Source organism: Podarcis liolepis (genome assembly GCF_965112155.1).
Source record: "Podarcis liolepis genome assembly, chromosome: 14".
NCBI lineage: Eukaryota > Metazoa > Chordata > Lepidosauria > Squamata > Lacertidae > Podarcis > Podarcis liolepis.
Genome location: NC_139569.1, coordinates 13,134,840 through 13,153,425, shown reverse-complemented (window position 1 = coordinate 13,153,425; position 18,586 = coordinate 13,134,840). Strand labels below are relative to the sequence as shown.

Here is an 18,586-nt window from a genome sequence, read left to right as displayed (position 1 = left end):
AAGATCAAACCGATCCATTTTGAAGGAAATCAGCCCTGAGTGCTCACTGGAAGGACAGATTGTGAAGCTGAGGCTCCAATACTTTGGCCACCTCATGAGAAGAGAAGACTCCCTGGAAAAGACCCTGATGTTGGGAAAGATGGAGGGCACTAGGAGAAGGGGACGACAGAGGATGAGATGGTTGGACAGTGTTCTGGAAGCTACCAGCATGAGTCTGACCAAACTGCGGGAGGCAGTAGAAGACAGGAGTGTGTGGCATGTTCTGGTCCATGGGGTCACGAAGAGTCGGACACTACTAAACAACAACATGAGCGGGACAGGGCTCTGCCAACAATGCTTAGTACCCTTGGAAGACTACACTTCCCATGATTCTTTGGGGGAAGGCATGAGTGTTTAAGGTAGCATCGTGCTGCTTTGAATGTACAGTGCACAGTGGTTGCCAAATTTAATCCCCAGCATCAAAGATGGGGAAGTCTCTCCAGTTGAGACCCCAAGGAGTGGCTGCCAGCCTCAGCAGATGGCCCTGTGATCTGACTCTGCACAAAGGCAGTTTTATATACTCTCATTAATTTGCACAAGAATTCTCAGGTTCGCTAAGTGCATGGAAATGAAGTGCCTATATATCTGGAAACGGAACAACTTCCATTATCAGAAGCCCCCCTGAGCAATATGTCGACTTCTGTTCTCTGTTCAAAACACGCTTTTATCAGTTAGAGAGTGCAGGAACGTGCTCCCTGCTCCTCCTGGCTGAAGTGGGTGCCCTATCAGCCACAGCCCCACTGATACCCAGGATCACAAGCAGTAGTTATCAAGAACTTATCACCAACCTGGTGTCAAAGGGGTAAAAAAATAAATAAATGGTATCTCCTTATGCACACATAAAAGAGCTTGGAATACGGAAAAAGAAATCTCACAGATAAAGTACCCGAAGGGATAGGGCTAAACATTCTCACTGGGAGTACTGAGAAGCACTCAGATTAAGAAATATGCAGTGCATATAAATTCCTTTCTTCCAGAGGAGGGAGGGGGAACCTCAGGCCCTGGACCAAATGAAGCCCACCTGTCCACTCCTTCTGGTCCTCAGGGCACTTCCTCAGACCACATCATTCACCAGCCCTGCTCTGACCCATCTTTAGGTGCTTTTGCTTGCCTGGATGGCTTAGGGAAGAGGCCCTACCATACCCTCCAACTGCCCCACAAATACCAGGATCATCACAAAAAACCCTTAAGCCATCACGACTCCACACTTTTCCACGCAGAGTCCCGAATTCCCAAGGGGCTTCCCTTCAGCACAGTGTTTCAATGTGTTACTGGAAATTCAGATTTGTTGTCCCTCTAAAAGGAAAAGGTAAGGGACCCCTGGATGGTCAAGTCCAGTCAAAGGCGACTATGGGGTTGCTGTGCTCATCTCGCTTTCAGGCCCAGGGAGCCGGCGTTTGTCTGCAGACAGTTTTCCGGGTCATGTTCATGTCCTAGTCTCCAGGGCAGGAGAAAACAAGCTTGTTAAAAATCATCCGACTAAACGTTAGGAAGAACTTTCTGACAGTAAGAGCTGTTTGAGAGAGAAATGGTATCCCTCAGAAGTTGGTGTATTTTCCTTCCTTGGAGGTTTTTAGGCAGAGGTTGGATGACCATCTGTCATGGAAGCTTTAGTTGAGATTCCTGCCTTGCAGGGGGTTGGACCAGATGACACTCAGGGACCCTTCCAACTCTACAGTTTGATGATACTGAATCAGACCATTGGGTCCATTTGGTTCAGTACTGCCTACACTGTTGAATAGCAACTCTCAAGGATATCCGTCTGTCTCCCAGCCCAACCTGGAGATACCAGGGATCGGAGGTGGGACCATCTGAATGCAAAACAGGTGCCCTATCATCAGTGGCGTAGCGTGGGTTGTCAGCACCCGGGGCAAGGCAAGTAATTTGCGCCCCTAACCTGTGGATTTGCGCCCCCTAACCCGTGGATTTGCGCCCCCTAACCCTAACCCCCAGATGTTGCGCCCGGTGCGGCCGGCCCCCCCTGCACCCCCACGCTACGCCACTGCCTATCATTGAGCTACAGCCCTTCTCACCATCCCTGCCCATTGGTCATTCTGGTCTGGCCTGAATGAAGTTCGCAGTTCAAACCATCTGAAGCGCATAAAGTTGGATGAAGGCTTGAGTAGACTCTCCTGGATGGGCCATGTGGACAAATGGTCTGACCTGGGGTAAGGCAGCTTCCTTTGTTTCCAGTAAAGTGTGTGTGTGTGTGTGTGTGTGTGTGTGTGTGTGTGTGTGTGTGTGTGTGTAAGGTAAAGATAAAGGGACCCCTGACCATTAGGTCCAGTCGTGACCGACTCTGGCGTTGCGGCGCTCATCTCGCTTTATTGCCAAGGGAGCCGGCGTACAGCTTCCTATTAATCTGCAGCCTTTCTCTCCTTCCCGGTGTAAGCATAGCCCCCCCAAAAAGCCCCAAAGAGAAAACCTGATATCAGCTTTCAAACTCATAAAACCTTTCGTGCCAATTTAGCCAGCTCAGACTTCAACACTTCCCCCCCCCCCAATGTGATTTTAGAAGCAGGGAAGGGAGAAGCGGGGGGTGGGGAGAGAGGAAAATTGTTTACTCTGGAAGAGAAAGCCTCATTGATTCAGGCTCGGAGGCAATTATGAAGAACACACGTCCCTCTCCCCCCCCCCCCCCGCATATCCCTGCACCTATCAAACAGAAACAGCAAGAGGCATAACCATTAATCAGACGAGCCGCTGGAAATAACAGTGAATTCAGATCAGTTCTGCTCCCTGAAGCTGCTTCCCTCTGCCTCCCCCTCCTTCATCCCCCCTCCTCATCTTCAAATATATAATTAGGTCTTTGTTATTAGTTGCAGAAAGTTCGGGGAGGGATGTTCTGTGGCTGCTTCATTTTCTTCTGGGAAGCCCCAAGTCATTCTGAAGCAAGGACTGAGTATCGAATCAGGGCATCAAATCACTTGGAAGGGATGCTAGAAGGTCACCTGGTCTCACCTCTTGGCCGGGATCTGCAACGCAGAATGCAACTACAGTGGTACCTTGGGTTACATACACTTCAGGTTACAGGCTCCACTATCCCAGAAATAGTACCTTGGGTTAAGAACTTTGCTTCAGGATGAGTACAGAAATTGCACGGTGGCAGCGGGAGGCCCCATTAGCTAAAGTGGTACCTCAGGTTAAGAACAGTTTCAGGTTAAGAACAGACCTCCAGAACAAATTAAGTACTTAGCCTGAGGTACCACTGTATAGTGGTACCTCAGGTTACATAAGCTTCAGCTTACATACGCTTCAGGTTACAGACTCCGCTAACCCAGAAATAGTACTTCAGGTTAAGAACTTTGCCTCAGGATGAGAACAGAAATCGTATGGCGGCAGCAGGAAGCCCCATTAGCTAAAGTGGTGCTTCAGGTTAAGAACAGTTTCAGGTTAAGAACGGACCTCCGGAACGAATTAAGTACTTAACCCGAGGTACCACTGTACAGATTCCTCTGCAACCTCTGCTTAAACAGTTCTGGTGATGTACAGACCACCGCTTCTGGAGGCAGCCTGCGCCACTGTCAAGAACATAGAAGAGCCTGCTGCATCCGGCCAATGGACCAGTCTAGTCCAGCATCCTGCTCTCACAGTGGCCAACCAGATTCCTGCGGGAAACCCGAAAGCAGGACTCTAGCACAAAAACACTCTCCCTTCCGGAGGTTTCCAGAAACTGGTATTCAGAAGCATTTCTGCTTCTGGCAACGGAGACAAAATTGCATAGAACTGGCCTAAAGTGTGCAATGAAATGCACATATTAGTGAAAGCAGCATACAGAACTGCATTATATTAAGGGAAATTGCTTTGCAAGAATGTGTACATTGGGACTTAAACGGTGACAAACTTTCCTAAGGACTTTTTCAAAGGGAACAAAACACCGCAGACTGTTACAGAAATGGGGTGGACCCAACTGAAGACTAGGGAAAAGGAGAAACTGGTGGGGAGGGGGGATGAAATGGACAGATTTGCCCAGATTGTCTGGGTTCTTCCCACCGCAATCCTCAGCGGATTGACCCCCAAGGGACTCTTGACAGGAGAGCGATTTTGCACTTGTGATGTAGACAGTTCTGGAACCAAGCGTGGCGTCGTGGTTAAAGTGTTGGACTAAGACCTGGGAGACTGAGGTTCAAATCCCCACTCAGCCATGAAACTTGCTGGGTGACCTTGGGCCAGTCACTGTCTCTCAGCCTAGCCTACCTCATGGCGTTGTTGTGAGGATGACATGAGAAGAGGGAGGCCCACGTACACCACCTTGAGCTCCTTGGAAGATAAAGGTGGTCTATAAATGTAGTAAACAAACAAGGCATCTTCCTGCGTTTCAAAAGAGACTTTACTAAACCCATTTGCACTTGAGAAGGCTTGTGTCTTTTTAAGCAATTACCTCAGCTCAATGCCTTCCTCCTCCTCCTCCTTGAGAAAAACATAAGAAAAACAAGGAAATGAAGGTTTTGCTTCGCTTTGAAAGCCCTCCCTCTAATTTATGGGAGAAGATGTGTTTGTACGAAGAATGTATAGCCTTCTCCCCTGGGATTCCCTTGAGAACGATATCTATAGCAGTATAATCACAGTGCATTAAAAATAAGAACTAATGAATGAATAAATAAGCAGAGGCATGTGCCAGTTTGTTTTTTTTAAAAAAAATTATCGGGGAGATATTCGAGGAAGCTAATTCATTTTAAGTGCTAGGAATGTATTTGTTATGTGGAGACAGCCGAGCAGAAACAGCTGTTCATCAAAACCAGATTGGAAATCACACCTTTTCTCACTGGGGACAGTTGAGCCGTTGGAACAGGGTGCAACTAATTTATCTTTCCCCCCTCATGGTGTGAACTTATTTGAATATGCCTCTGCCTCAGCTGCTTGTACAAGAAGTCTGGGTTTTTCCCCCTTGATTGGGAAAGCAAACTAATTCATGCAGGTCCCAAGCCATAATATCTAAAGAATGCCTGGTTTTAGCAATGCCCTGGGGAGATGCTAGAGTTTGGTGTGGGCAGAAAGGCCTTCTAATAGAAATTCTGGTGCATCAGCTGAAACTCTTCCCCAGGCAGAGAGAGCCTGGCCAATCTTACCCATGCCCTGGTTGACCGTGAGCTATGACCCTATGGAGCATAGGGAAGACAAGGTAGCTCAGGGGTAGCTCATCGGCTTTGCGTGCAGAAAATCCTGGGTTCAAACATCAGCATAGCCAGATATATGGTTGCTGGACCTCCAGGTCTGAAGTGAAGTCTCCAGGTTTTCCTGGTCCTCATCATGCGGCATATGGAGGGCTTGGATATCCATGTGGGCAAGAGTGATATACACACATACATACTTGTGTAAGGTAAAGGTAAAGGGACCCCTGACTGTTAGGTCCAGTCGCGACCGACTCTGGGGTTGGCGCTCATCTCGCTTAATTGGCCGAGGGAGCTGGCGTACAGCTTCTGGGTCATGTGGCCAGCATGACTAAGCTGCTTCTGGCAAACCACAGCAGCGCACGGAAACGCCGTTTACCTTCCCGCCCGAGCGGTACCTATTTATCTGCTTGCACTTTTGACATACTTTCAAACTGCTAGGTTGGCAGGAACAGAACAATGGAAGCTTACCCCGTCACAGGGATTCGAACTGTTGACCTTCTGATCAGGAAGTCCTAGGCTCTGCGGTTTAACATACTTGTGTATGTATGTGTAATTATGTATGCACATACACTCTGGAGGTTCTGCCCTCCTTCCCTCCCCTCTCCCAATTAACCTCTGTCTCCAGGGCCCACCCCCATGACATCACCAGGGTCTAGGGCTCAAGTTGGACTCTGCAATCTCAGGTTCCAGGATGCTCCTGAATGGGCAAACCTATCCAGGTATGGCTGGCTGGGAATGTTCCCTGTCTGAAATCCTGGAGAGCCTCTGCCCATCACTGTGGACGTTACTGAGCAAAAGGGGCCAATGGTCTGAATTGATATTCGGCAGCTCCTGCTTCAGCTGCTGCCTCTGATTCTGGACTCTGTGATCTCTGTCACAGACTCTCTCAGCTCACTAAGCCCTGTTACCTCCTAGCTTCCAACAGCCTCCCCTACCCCGTCTTCTCCCTCTGACCCAGTGGCATGGGAAGGGGTGTGTGGTGGGTGTAGGCTGCCCCGGGTGTCATCACTGAGGAGGGGGTGACAAAATGGCAAAAATATGTGTTTTTGAATAACTTCCGCACCCACTGCACGCCCCTTCCTATTCCACTGAAGGAGCACTCTCCTCTTGAGTGATTTCCAGAAACCATAAGCATTGCTGGCTCCAACTTTGCAGGCAGAGTAATCCTTTATGGCTAGTAACCTTTGACAGCTCTCTCCTCCATGAATCTGCCTAATCCAGAGGCGTAGCTAGGTGAGGGCATCACACCGTGGGGCCTGCAACGTGCCTGAGCCACGCATCTCTCCTGGGGGGGTGTGTGGCAGGCGGACTGCCGGCAAGCTTGGCGCTGCTTTTTCAAGCAGCGTCGGGCTTGCATCTGCCCACTGTCTCAGCCACCCTACAGCTGAGGTCCCCCTGCGGAGAGGCTCCATGCAGCGCTCCCTGCCTTGGCTCGCCCCGCCCCATGCGCAGCTTGCCCCCCCCCATTGGTGGCTCGCTCCGCCCCCGGCTGCAGGGAGTGTGCGCCGCCCCAAGTAACTCAACGGCTAGGTACACTGCTGCTCTGTCCACTCACCATTGTCCTACCACCATTCCCCAGGCTCTGAGCCTTCTTGCTTTGATGGTTCCCCAGCTGTTTCCTCCTAACATTCCTCTGTATCCAACTAGTCCATGACAGTGAGCCATAAATAGACACCCTAGGCGTCTTAATTTACCCACAAACACGAATAGCCGTCAGTGTGGTGTAGGGGTGAGAGTGTTAGACTAGGACCTGGGAGACCAGGGTTCAAACCCGTGCTGAGCCATGAAGTTAAGAAGAAGAGTTTGGATTTGATTTCCTGCTTTATCACTATTCGAAGGAGTCTCAAAGTGGCTAACATTCGCCTTTCCCTTCCTCCCCCACAACAAACACTCTGTGAGGTGAGTGAGGCTGAGAGACTTCAGAGAAGTGTGACTGGCCCAAGGTCACCCAGCAGCTGCATGTGGAGGAGTAGGGAAGCGAACCCGGTTCACCAGATTACGAGTCTCTGGGTGGGTGACTGGCCTTGGGCCAGTCACTGCCTCTCAGCCTAACCAACCTCACAGGGCTATTGCAAGGATAAAATGGGGAGGAAGAGAATCACCTACACCACCTTGTTCTTCCAGGATACAGTTAAATGTAATGATGGGAAAAGATGAGATAAAATGTTTGAGGAGAACCTTGCAATATGGGCAAAACTTACCCACTACCCTGGACTGCGGATGCTTTGGCCTTTATCAGCTGTGATGCTACTTGAACAGAGATGTTGCATGCAATAACTACTATCGCATTATGCAGGCTTTCCCTCCGACAGAGTTCTGTTAATAAATAATAGTCTATACTCAAATATGACTTTAAAGTCCTGGTCAGCGAGACCCTCAAAGCCGACGTCTGGTAGGTCTGAGATTATGCAGGGAAGAGGATTATTCATCATTCACTGGGGCTGCATTCATAATGATTGCAGCATGCCTGCAGGCCCGAACAGGATGATATATATTGCAGTTTTCTATAAATCAAGTGGATCTTCGCCTGGGGAAGTAATGGGGCACGAGGGCTCTAGCTGCAATTTCGGCAGCCCCGGTGATGAAAATTATTGTCAGTCACCGTAACTTCATCCTGCATCTTACTTAAATATGATACATGGGAAATTGTGGAGCAGAGGACTGTGGGTTTTCGAATAAAGCTCTTTGTGGCAGTAGCACTTGTGAGATAATGGCCAAAGGACCTTGAAATTGCATATGCACATTTCTGGATAAATGGAAGAAATCGCTATCTTTTGGAATCATATAAAGCCAAGGCCAATTCTAGGTTTTGGTGGAAAATATTGCTGGTGGACTTTCCTCCTTGCTGTTGTTGCCCAGTCACACACCACCCCATCCCCGTGAGCCCAGTTGGCATCACCTCTGGGGTTGCCAGTCCCTAAGATTGTCAACCCAAAGCGCGGGAACCAGAGTCCAGCCATCCTTCGAAATTTGCACTTCTCTGAATTTTGTGATGCAGTTCTCCAACCAAGCAATGCTTACAAAAATGCATGTATTAGACTAATTTGTGCATAAAAATGCAATGTATTAGCAAAAGCGACATAGAAAAATGCATTGTATTAGGAGAAACTGCTACCGGAAAAGTTATCCATTAGTCAAAACTGCATACAAAAACGTGTCATTTGCACTAAAACATGGAGGAGTTTTCACAAGTTGCATTTTTAAAATAGCAAATTACTTTAGAATTCTGGAGAACTGAAGTTACTTTCAAAATGTTTGAGAAATTCAGAAAACTGAAATGGACAGATTAGAATCATAGAGTTGGAAGAGACCACAAGGGCCATCGAGTCCAACCCCCTGCCAAGCAGGAAACACCATCAGAGCACTCCTGACATATGGTTGTCAAGCCTCTGCTTAAAGACCTCCAAAGTAGGAGACTCCACCACACTCCTTGGCAGCAAATTCCACTGTCGAACAGCTCTTACTGTCAGGAAGTTCTTCCTAATGTTTAGGTGGAATCTTCTTTCTTGTAGTTTGGATCCATTGCTCCGTGTCCGCTTCTCTGGAGCAGCAGAAAACAACCTTTCTCCCTCCTCTATATGACATCCTTTTATATATTTGAACATGGCTATCATATCACCCCTTAACCTCCTCTTCTCCAGGCTAAAGCACAGGACATGCCCATATCATATGCCTCTTCCCATATGAACTGACCTGGACCCTGTAATCATCATCTGAGGCCCTTCTTCATGGGCCACTCCACAAAAGTTCCAGAGGATGGCAACATGCAAGTGGGCCTTTTTTGGGTGGTAGCTACCTGGTTGTGGAATGCTCTCTCCAAGGAGGCTCACCTGCTGCCTTCATTACATATCTTTAGGTGCCAGGAAAAGACATTCCATTTGTCCCAGGTCTTTGGCTAATTAAACAACCTAATGGCCTTTTAAACTGGAGAACGTTATTGTTTTTGTTTGTTACTATGTTACTATGTTATGCATTTTTGTGTTTTCATATTGTAAACTACCCTGTGCACCTCATATGATGGGCTCTATAGAAAGTTAATAAATAATAATGCTTCAAAGAGGTGTTTTCAATGTCACATTGTCAATGTCTAGCTGTTTTGATAAAGGCGCTGTGAAGTCCAGTATACCCGAACCATCCATCATCATATGAGTTACTGCCTTGGGTATCTCTTAAAGGGCTTAAGACACCATGATTTCCCACTTTCTGGTTCTTGCCAACACTTTCCCCTTCTGAAGTTGCCTTTGGATGATGATGGAGACATCAGAAAGGATGGGCTTTTGTGGGGCGGGACTATGAAAAGCAAGGTGTCCTTGCAGTAAGAACGTAACATTCAATTGCAAGGGAAGCAGTATGAAGAGGACAAGCAATACAAATAAGTGCAGAGAACAGGAAGTATGTCACTTGTGCTTCCTGTCACTTCTCGCCTGCCCATCTGCATTCCATAACAACTGAAGCTCCTTGGAGAAATGGACTTGTTGAAATGTGTTCCTAAGAGCATAAGAAGACCCCTGCTGGATGAGGCCAATAGTCCAGCATGTGTGCAATAACACACTTTCCCCCTCACAGTTCCCAGCAACTGGTATTCAAATACATTTTGTCTCCAACTGTACTCTCCTCCTTAGTAGTTTGTGGGCCTCCTCAGTACACGGATCTGAGCTGCGAGAGGACTCTGCTCTTTGCCATAGATCTTCCACTTCTTTACCTTTCCTCTGCTGGTGCCAATGTATTATCTCATCTGCCAGAACTCCAGAATCCCAGCGGGGCCCGATACACATCCATACAGCCACTCGCATGAATAACAGATGAGTTTCCCTCTTCCTGCTTTCCAGGAATTAACAAGTCTGTTTTGAAAGTAGAGTCTCAAAGACAGAGTGATGGCCAAAGGCCAACACAAAGTCAATTCCTGTCAAACAAAAGACAATACAGCTAAGGTAAATGTATAGAGGGCTTTCCTAGCTCCACAAAAACACAACTGATAACTAAGTTTGGGGCTGTCTGCAGCCACTTTCCCCAAAGTCCATGGCCATCCCACTCTCCTCCTTCATTCATCCTTGTGTTGTTCTTGCCAATCAGGAATCACATACTGGGCATGATGGCATTACAATGGCAATTGACATCACTAAGGTGACATCATTAGACAAAACCGAAACCTACTAGAGGGAGGGCAATGCGGTCTAGACTGGCCATATAGGTCAGAGGTGGATTTAGGGGAGCACACTGGTGTGGTTCTAGTAAACATAGCAAAAATAACACTGTGCTTTTCATCTTTTAGCGGGACGGGGTAAGATTTCTCCTTGTTCGAATATTGTAAAATGAGCACTTTTAGTTTAATAGTTTTGCATTTCTATGGTTTTTGCTGTTGTAAGTTGTTTTGATACATTTCATAGGTAGTAAGCAACATGTAAATGGAGATAGTGATGATGATGGTGATGATAATAATAGCAAATGCCAGAAATGTGTTATTTGTTATTATATGTTGTATGAATAATTATTAGTCTTGTCTGAAGGAACACTTCCCTCCACAGGTATGAGCATCTTCAGAGACCACACACATACACACACAAACACACACTTCAAAGCCGTATTGACAAAAAGAAGAGAGGCTCATTATACAAACAATATCCAGCTGCCGTCATCAATAACTAGCACTCGGATATACTCCGGGTAGCTTACAATAATCCACAAATTGGTTCCTTCTTCACATAAAAAAAATATTTTGCCTATAATTGTAATCCTTGAATTTTACATAATACATTCATTCTGCCATTATTTACTGTCCCATATTTTATCGTGCCATTCTTTGACATTCCCCAGTATCTAAGATTCTGGAAGATGCTGATGAATTATAACTCATTTCTTTATGTTCTTCCTTTGTCAATCTTTCCAAATAATTCGACAGAAATATTACTGGATCCAGCAGAACCTCATAACCCAAAATTCTTCCTAACTCAACTTTTATCCATTCTTTTTTGTTTTTCTTTTTGCTAGCTCACATTTCCACCACATCTGGGGGGGGGGGAGGGGCGGCGTATTTTCCTTTCTGACATTTCCAACATGTGAGGGAATTTTTTTTTATTATTTGGATAAATAATAGACCACTTGCACATTATTTTATAACAATTCCCCCCTCATCCATGAATGCAGGGAGAACTGTGCAATTATCTGTAGCTTCTCCCAAACCTCCATTGGTATATTTCCTCCAACTTCCTTTTTTAAAAAAAATTTATTGGCAATTTCAACATAACAACTTATCAAAACATATCATATTTATTATTCCCCCCTTTCCCCCACCCCCTCAAACCCTCCCCCCCTCCCCCAGAGACTTCCCTCAGCTCCTCTCTCTGATTTCTCAACACATATTATTCTCTGCATGTTATAAAATTATGCAAATCCTTATGTTATCTATCTACCATATTATCAATCAATAAATTTGTGTATGCTTATTCAAAACCTGCCAAGGAGTCCAATTCATTTTGTTGTCTTTTAAAGTAATTTGTGAAAAGTTCCCATTCTTCTTTAAAGTCACAGTTGTCCTTATCTCGCAATTTATATGTCAATTTAGGCAGTTCTGCATAATTCATCAGTTTCTCTTGCCACTCTTCTTTTGTCACGATTTCCTCATTCTTCCATCATTGTGCTATTTCCTCCAACTTTCTGACCCATTAAACCATATATACAGTAATCTGGACCATAAAGAAGGCTGATCGCCGAAGAATTGATGCTTTTGAATTATGGTGTTGGAGGAGACTCTTGAGAGTCCCATGGACTGCAAGAAGATCAAACCTCTCCATTCTTAAGGAAATCAGCCCTGAGTGTTCACTGGAATGACAGATCCTGACGCTGAGGCTCCAATACTTTGGCCACCTCATGAGAAGAGAAGACTCCCTGGAAAAGACCCTGATGTTGGGAAAGATGGAGGGCACAAGGAGAAGGGGACGACAGAGGACGAGATGGTTGGACAGTGTTCTCGAAGCTACCAGCATGAGTTTGACCAAACCGTGGGAGGCAGTGGAAGACAGGAGTGCCTGGTGTGCTCTGGTCCATGGGGTCACATAGAGTCGGACACAACTAAATGACTAAACAACAACAACACAGTAATCTTTAACCTGATCTGCTCTGTTTCATACTTCAGCAGCAAGTTGTATATTTTCACCGATCAATGTTTATCTGAGACTATTTCTTTTGTGCCCCTGCCAGTTCAGTGGGTGGATATCTGAGAGGAGTACTTTTTCCAGGATGGCATGGCATGCCCTCCCCAGAGGTTCAGCTGGCACATAAGCTGCAGTCTTCTCTATGCCAGGGGGAAATGTTTTTCATTTTCCTGGGCTTTCAGATCTGGAAAACTCTTAATGCTTTCTGTATCTCTTGGGTATTTGTGGGGTTTAAAGAGCTGTTGAAACTTTGAGGCAGGGGGTGGGGGCTGTTGGGAGTTTTGCTATATTGGTATTATCCTCTGTTGCTGCTTATATGCTGTAATGTGCTATGTTAGTCTTTTATGGTTTGGGCAACTTGTCGTTTCCTTGAATTTTCATAGCCCATAATGCATGAAACATGAAACAATGATCCCCCTACTTCCCTGAAAATAACAAAAATAATTATAATTACCCTCCCCAGTTGCAAACTTTTATTCGGGTTCACTTAGCGTAAAACAAACAGAAAGCAATTTCTTCAGAGGCAATTAGTACAAATATATCATTCGCTCCTTGTTTCCTCGTCCCAGTTCATAGGCTCTGTTTCCAAATCTGTGATTGCTCACCAACTTTCTTCCATAAAACGATCCCCTTTGGAGTCCTAATTTGCCGTGCTAATTTATCCGTCATGAATAAACCCCAGATATTTTTTAAAAAAACCCCAATCTAATTCTGTAGGTGTTTTGATAGATTTCAATTTGCCGTGCTATCTGCACTGATCGGGCAGCTGCTAGCAAAGTATCAATTACGCTTTTATGGTTTGGGTATCTGGCAGTTCTTACTTCTGTTGTAAGCCGTCCAAAGAACTGCCTTTATTGGGAAACATATACAAGCCATAAATAGAATCCATAAATTTGTGTGCGTGTTGTATTCTTTATTTAGCATACTTCTATCCCATCTTTCTTCCATTGTGGAACTCAAGGTGAGATACTAGATGTTATAGTTGTTGTTTAGTCATTTAGCCGTGTCCGACTCTTCGTGACCCCATGGACCAGAGCACGCCAGGCACTCCTGCCTTCCACTGCCTCCCACAGTTTGGTCAAACTCATGTTAGTAGCTACGAGAACACTATCCAACCACCTCGTCCTCTGTCGTCCCCTTCTCCTTGTGCCCTCCATCTTTCCCAACATCAGGGTCTTTTCCAGGGAGTCTTCTCTTCTCATGTGGTGGCCAAAGTATTGGAACCTCAGCTTCAGGATCTGTCCTTCCAGTGAGCACTCAGGGCTGATTTCCTTCAGAATGGATAGGTTTGATCTTCTTGCAGTCCATGGGACTCTCAAGAGTCTCCTCCAACACCATAATTTAAAACCATCAATTCTTCGGTGATCAGCCTTCTTTATGGTCCAGCTCTATGTTTATCCATCACTTCTTGCCCTCCGTAGGGTCCTTGGAGAGCTAATATAATCCTACTGGATGGGACCTTTTCTACAAGAGCTCACACACCCCTTTTCATCCCTGGACTCCTCCTCTGGGCTTGTCCATTCCCCATTTTCCTTCCCCTACTTCCATGCCCCACAGTTCCCTCAGATAATAAACACATGGACACAAATATTTTAGGTTAATGCAATATATTAGGCCACAACTTTATTGGTTACAGATGTGAGTGGTTTGGCTTAGGCATTGAGTGAAGCCTGGCTATATCCCGACTCCTGCCAGTCTTCAGGAAGTCTCACTAAGGGTAAACCACCAGTAAGGGGAGCCTTGCCGCAGTATCACATTCCTCCAGTGCTTTACCAACTGCACTGGCTCCTGTTGGAGTATAGGGTCAGGTTTAAGGTGCTGGTTTTGACCTTTAAAGCTCTATGTACGTATGGGACCGCCTCTCCTGGTATGCCCCACAAAGGACCTTAAGGTCCAAAAATGACAACATTTTGGAGGTCCCAAGTCACAAGGTGGTTAGGTTGGTCTCAACTAGGGCCAGGACCTTTTCAGTACTGGCCCCAACTTGGTGGAACGCTCTGTCACAAGAGACGAGGGCCCTGCGGGACTTGACATCTTTCCGCAGGGCCTGCAAGACAGAGCTGTTCCGCCTGGCCTTTGGTTTGGACTCTGTCTGACCCTTATGTTTCCCTCCCCTTATGGTTTTGACTTTTAAAATGATGGTGCATTTTAAATTGCATTTTAACCTATATTTTAATTTCTTTTTCTTTTTCTTTTTTCTTATTATGTTTTTACTGAAATTTTATTGGTGTTAGCTGCCCTGACCCCGGCTCTGGCCAGGGAGGGCGGGGTATAAATAAATTATTATTATTATTATTATTATTATTATTATTATTATTATTATTACATATGTCAAATTGGGGCATCTTGTGGGGTCCCCACTGGGGCCGTGGCTTTGGACAGGATCCACACCCCCAGATCCCTTTAACGGGATACCCTTATTGTGGAGGGGCAGGCAGAGGCTACAACCTCCTCTCCCTTAAACAAAGGCTAACCCAATGTCTGACCTTACAAAGTTGTGACGATTGCTACAAGGGTGTGACGTGGCCGGGAATCAGTATGACACAAGCGACATCCCTCCACCCCACAGCCGGGTCACTGAAGGTCCCAGATGCCCGGCCACAACACCGCCCACTGTGGAAAGTGGGCGGAGTTTCCTTATGTTCCATTTCCTGTTATAGGCTCACCACTGGGACTTTGGGTCCCAGACCCTGACTCCAATGACACTATTTCTTGTTCCCTAATTATTTGCTCTAAAGTGTGAGGGCTCTCCCCTCCAAATATATTTTCTCCTTTCTATCTTGGCCGGCACAAACGGGGTGGTGTGTGGGTGGGTGGGTTTGGTGACTCTTTCCCCACAGATTTTCCCTCTCCCCCACACTAATAGGATTACTCTGCCCAACACCTCTTTCAAAAAGCTGCCCAACTTTGAGAAACCTCTGTAGTTGAGAGGTTTATAAAGAAGCATAACTGAATCCCCCATGCAAGGAAAGAATAAATATATATATATAAATTAAAGGAGTAAGATGAATGTCAAGGCATATCACAATAATATTTTTTTTGAACAGCATTAAGTAAGGAACCCAGAGAATCGGTAAAACCATTCAGCGGTGAATAGGACAGTTAGAGAAATATAATGGACTTAATCTGGCTTTTATAAAACTGCCACTGACTTTGCTGATTAATAAGAATTATTTAAAAATCAACAGAATGGGCTATTTATAGTGGGAATTATGCCTGAGACAGTGAAAGAGACGTTCAGCTTATTTATTTATCAAAGGCTCACAATAGCAGGCTTTGAGGGCTAGAGAAAAAAAGATTTTAAGTGCCTCTTAGCTTTCTGGGGAATTGTTAACACTGATTATACGGGGAGTCTGGAGAGAGTTCTCTTCGCAGTTTAGCACGGAACCTGTCAAAAGGCCTTGCCTTGGATGTGACCCGTTGATCTGGCATCTGCCAGCCTCTGGTTTTTTAAAATAAAATAAATACTGGCCTTCTAGTGAGTTGAGGGGATGGAGCTGAGTTAGGGAGGAACTTGAAAAGTCAGGGGTTTGGGCTCTGAAGAATCAGAAGTCAGGGCTGGATGCAACTGATCAACAACTGATTATGAAGGTAGTCCTTCTGTAGGCTTGGCAAGCCCTTATTTGACCAAGAACTTCAAGACAGGAGGGATGTGAATGTTATTCCTTGGTTGGTCCTCAGCTTTGGGTCTGCTTTGAATCCTGACTCCAGCTGCATGGAAGACAGGCAAACTAATGTCAGTGTAAGGTAAAGGTAAAGGGACCCCTGACCATTAGGTCCAGTCGTGGCTGACTCTGGGGTTGCGGCGCGCATCTCGCTTTAGTGGCTGAGGGAGCCGGCATACAGCTTCCGGGTCATGTGGCCAGCATGACTAAGCCGCTTCTGGAGAACCAGAACAGCGCACTGAAACACCGTTTACCTTCCCGCTTGAGCGGTACCTATTTATCTACTTGCACTTTGACGTGCTTTCGAACTGCTAGGTTGGCAGGAGCTGGGACCGAGCAATGGGAGCTCACCCTGTCACGGGGATTCGAACCACCGACCTTCTGATCAGCAAGTCCTAGGCTCTGTAGTTTAACCCACAGCGCCACCCACCCCCCTAATGTATTTGAAGCAGTGTACTTGAAGCAAAGATAAGCGGCAGAAGCCGCTTGGGCACCTGGGGCGGCACACCCAGGGGTGATGAGAGTCGCCCATAGGGGCTGGGCGAGTTGTAGGCAGGGTGTACCCATAGGGGCCTCTGGAGTCTGCCTCCTCCACCCACTCAGATTCCCTACAGCTGGGGGGTGGAGAGGCAGTGGACAGACTGTTTGGGCAGCACGGAGCCTGTGCGCACCTAAGCTACCACATCTCTCCCAGGATGCAGGCCCCGCAGTGAGTGCCGCTTGGCATTTTGTCACCCCCTTTAGTGGTGACACCCAGGGCAGCCTGCAGCCACTGCACCCCCTTCCTCCACCCCTGGCAAAGATCACCAGTGTCAAAACAATGATTCTTCAATATCAACTTCGTTGGACTGGCCATGCTGTTCAGGTGCCTGATTATTGTCTTCCAAAGCAACTACTCTATTCCCAACTTAAGAATGGAAAGCGAAATACCAGTGGACAACAAAAGAGGTTTAAAGACACTCTCAAGCCAATCTCCAAATGGGTCCGAACTTCAATGTCTAAAACTCCTGGTAGAGGACAAGGATCTAGAGATCACGCTAAGGGTGGCCAAATTCTGTGCGACTGCCATAAAACTTAGGGAACAAGCTGTACTACCAAAATGATTAAGGTTTTAAATGACAATTTTAGGTTATATTTTAGTGATCAAGATTTAATATATATTTTTAACTGCCGCTATATCTGAATTGTCTCTGTTATACCCAATTGCAATTCAATGTATTCCTGTTGTGTTTTATGATTTTCATGATATTGTAAGTGAGCCAGAACTGGTCTGTGACCGTAATAATAAAATTCAAAACACTCTCAAGCCAAATCTTTAAAAAATGCAGTATAAACACTGATAACTGGGAAACACTGGCTTGCGAGTGCTCCAGTTGGAGAATAGTCTCTACCAAAGGCATCATAGACTTTGAAGAAGCATGAACTCAAGACCAAAGGGAAAGATGAGCTAAGAGGAAGACACATTTGGCAAACCTTCACCGTGATCAACTCCTGCCCAGAAACCAATGTCCCCACTGTGGAAGGATGTGTGGATCCAGAATTGGCTTCCACAGTTACTTATGGACTCACCGTTAAGACCGTGTTCATGGAAGACAATCTTACCCAGCTACAAGTGATCACCAAATAAGAAGATGCAACTCCCAGTTTGTCCCCCCCAGTTTGTCTCTTGCCTTCTTGCTTTTTGTCCCAGGCCTAACTCCCTTTTAAGGAAGCTGCAGGCAGTTCACACAGTGGCTTGCTAAACCACTGAGTGAAGCACTTCCCTTCTCCGTTAAACCTCACTAGGTAAAGGTAAAGGGACGCCTGACCATTAGGTCCAGTCGTGACCGACTCTGGGGTTGTGGCGCTCATCTCGCTTTATTGGCCGAGGGAGCTGGCGTACAGCTTCCGGGTCATGTAGCCAGCATGACTAAGCTAAACCAGAGCAGCACACGGAAACGCCGTTTACCTTCCCGCCGGAGCGATACCTATTTATCTACTTGCACTGGTGTGCTTTTGAACTGCTACGTTGGCAGGAGCAGGGACCGAGCAACGGGAGCTCACCCCGTCGCGGGGATTCGAACCGCCGACCTTCTTTTTGGTAAGTCCTAGGCTCTGTGATTTAACCGACAGCGCCACCCTCGTCCCTTAAAACCTCACTATAGGCACATTAAACATCTCACCTGGCCCTGCCTGCCATTTCTCATGCTGCGGTTAGCTTGGCTGCCAGAACATGACGACACCTTACATTTTCACATGTATTGGAAGATATTCTTAGAATATCATCTCTGCAATTGACATTGTAAATGATATTTGATTTTCCGATTTGATATTTGGACAGCAGGCATGCAATGCTCTTTAGCATTTAATCCAGACATGCAATGGCAGCAGCCTGGCAGTATTTGACTTGATGGCATTGCAATGATCTTTAGCACTGGAGACAGTATTTCTTAGCTGATGTACAATGGATCTTAGTATCTGACAGCATCTGAAGGTCGGTGTGCAATGGTGTTTAATATTCAAATGTTATTTGACAGCTCTGTGAAATATTTAATAACTGACAGTGTTGGACAGCTTATGGAGGTTTTATATTTGATGTCTGCCAAAACACAAAGCCATAAAGCCAAAACCACTCTGG

The 18,586-nt window shown here is 46.2% G+C and overlaps 1 protein-coding gene across 2 annotated transcripts in view; it reads left to right on the top strand.

Annotated features, from left to right (window-relative positions):
• The window catches only part of PRKAR1B (protein kinase cAMP-dependent type I regulatory subunit beta), a 539,030-nt gene that overhangs the window by 479,280 nt on the left and 41,164 nt on the right, over positions 1 to 18,586 (top strand). The gene's annotated exons all lie outside the window — the stretch shown is intronic.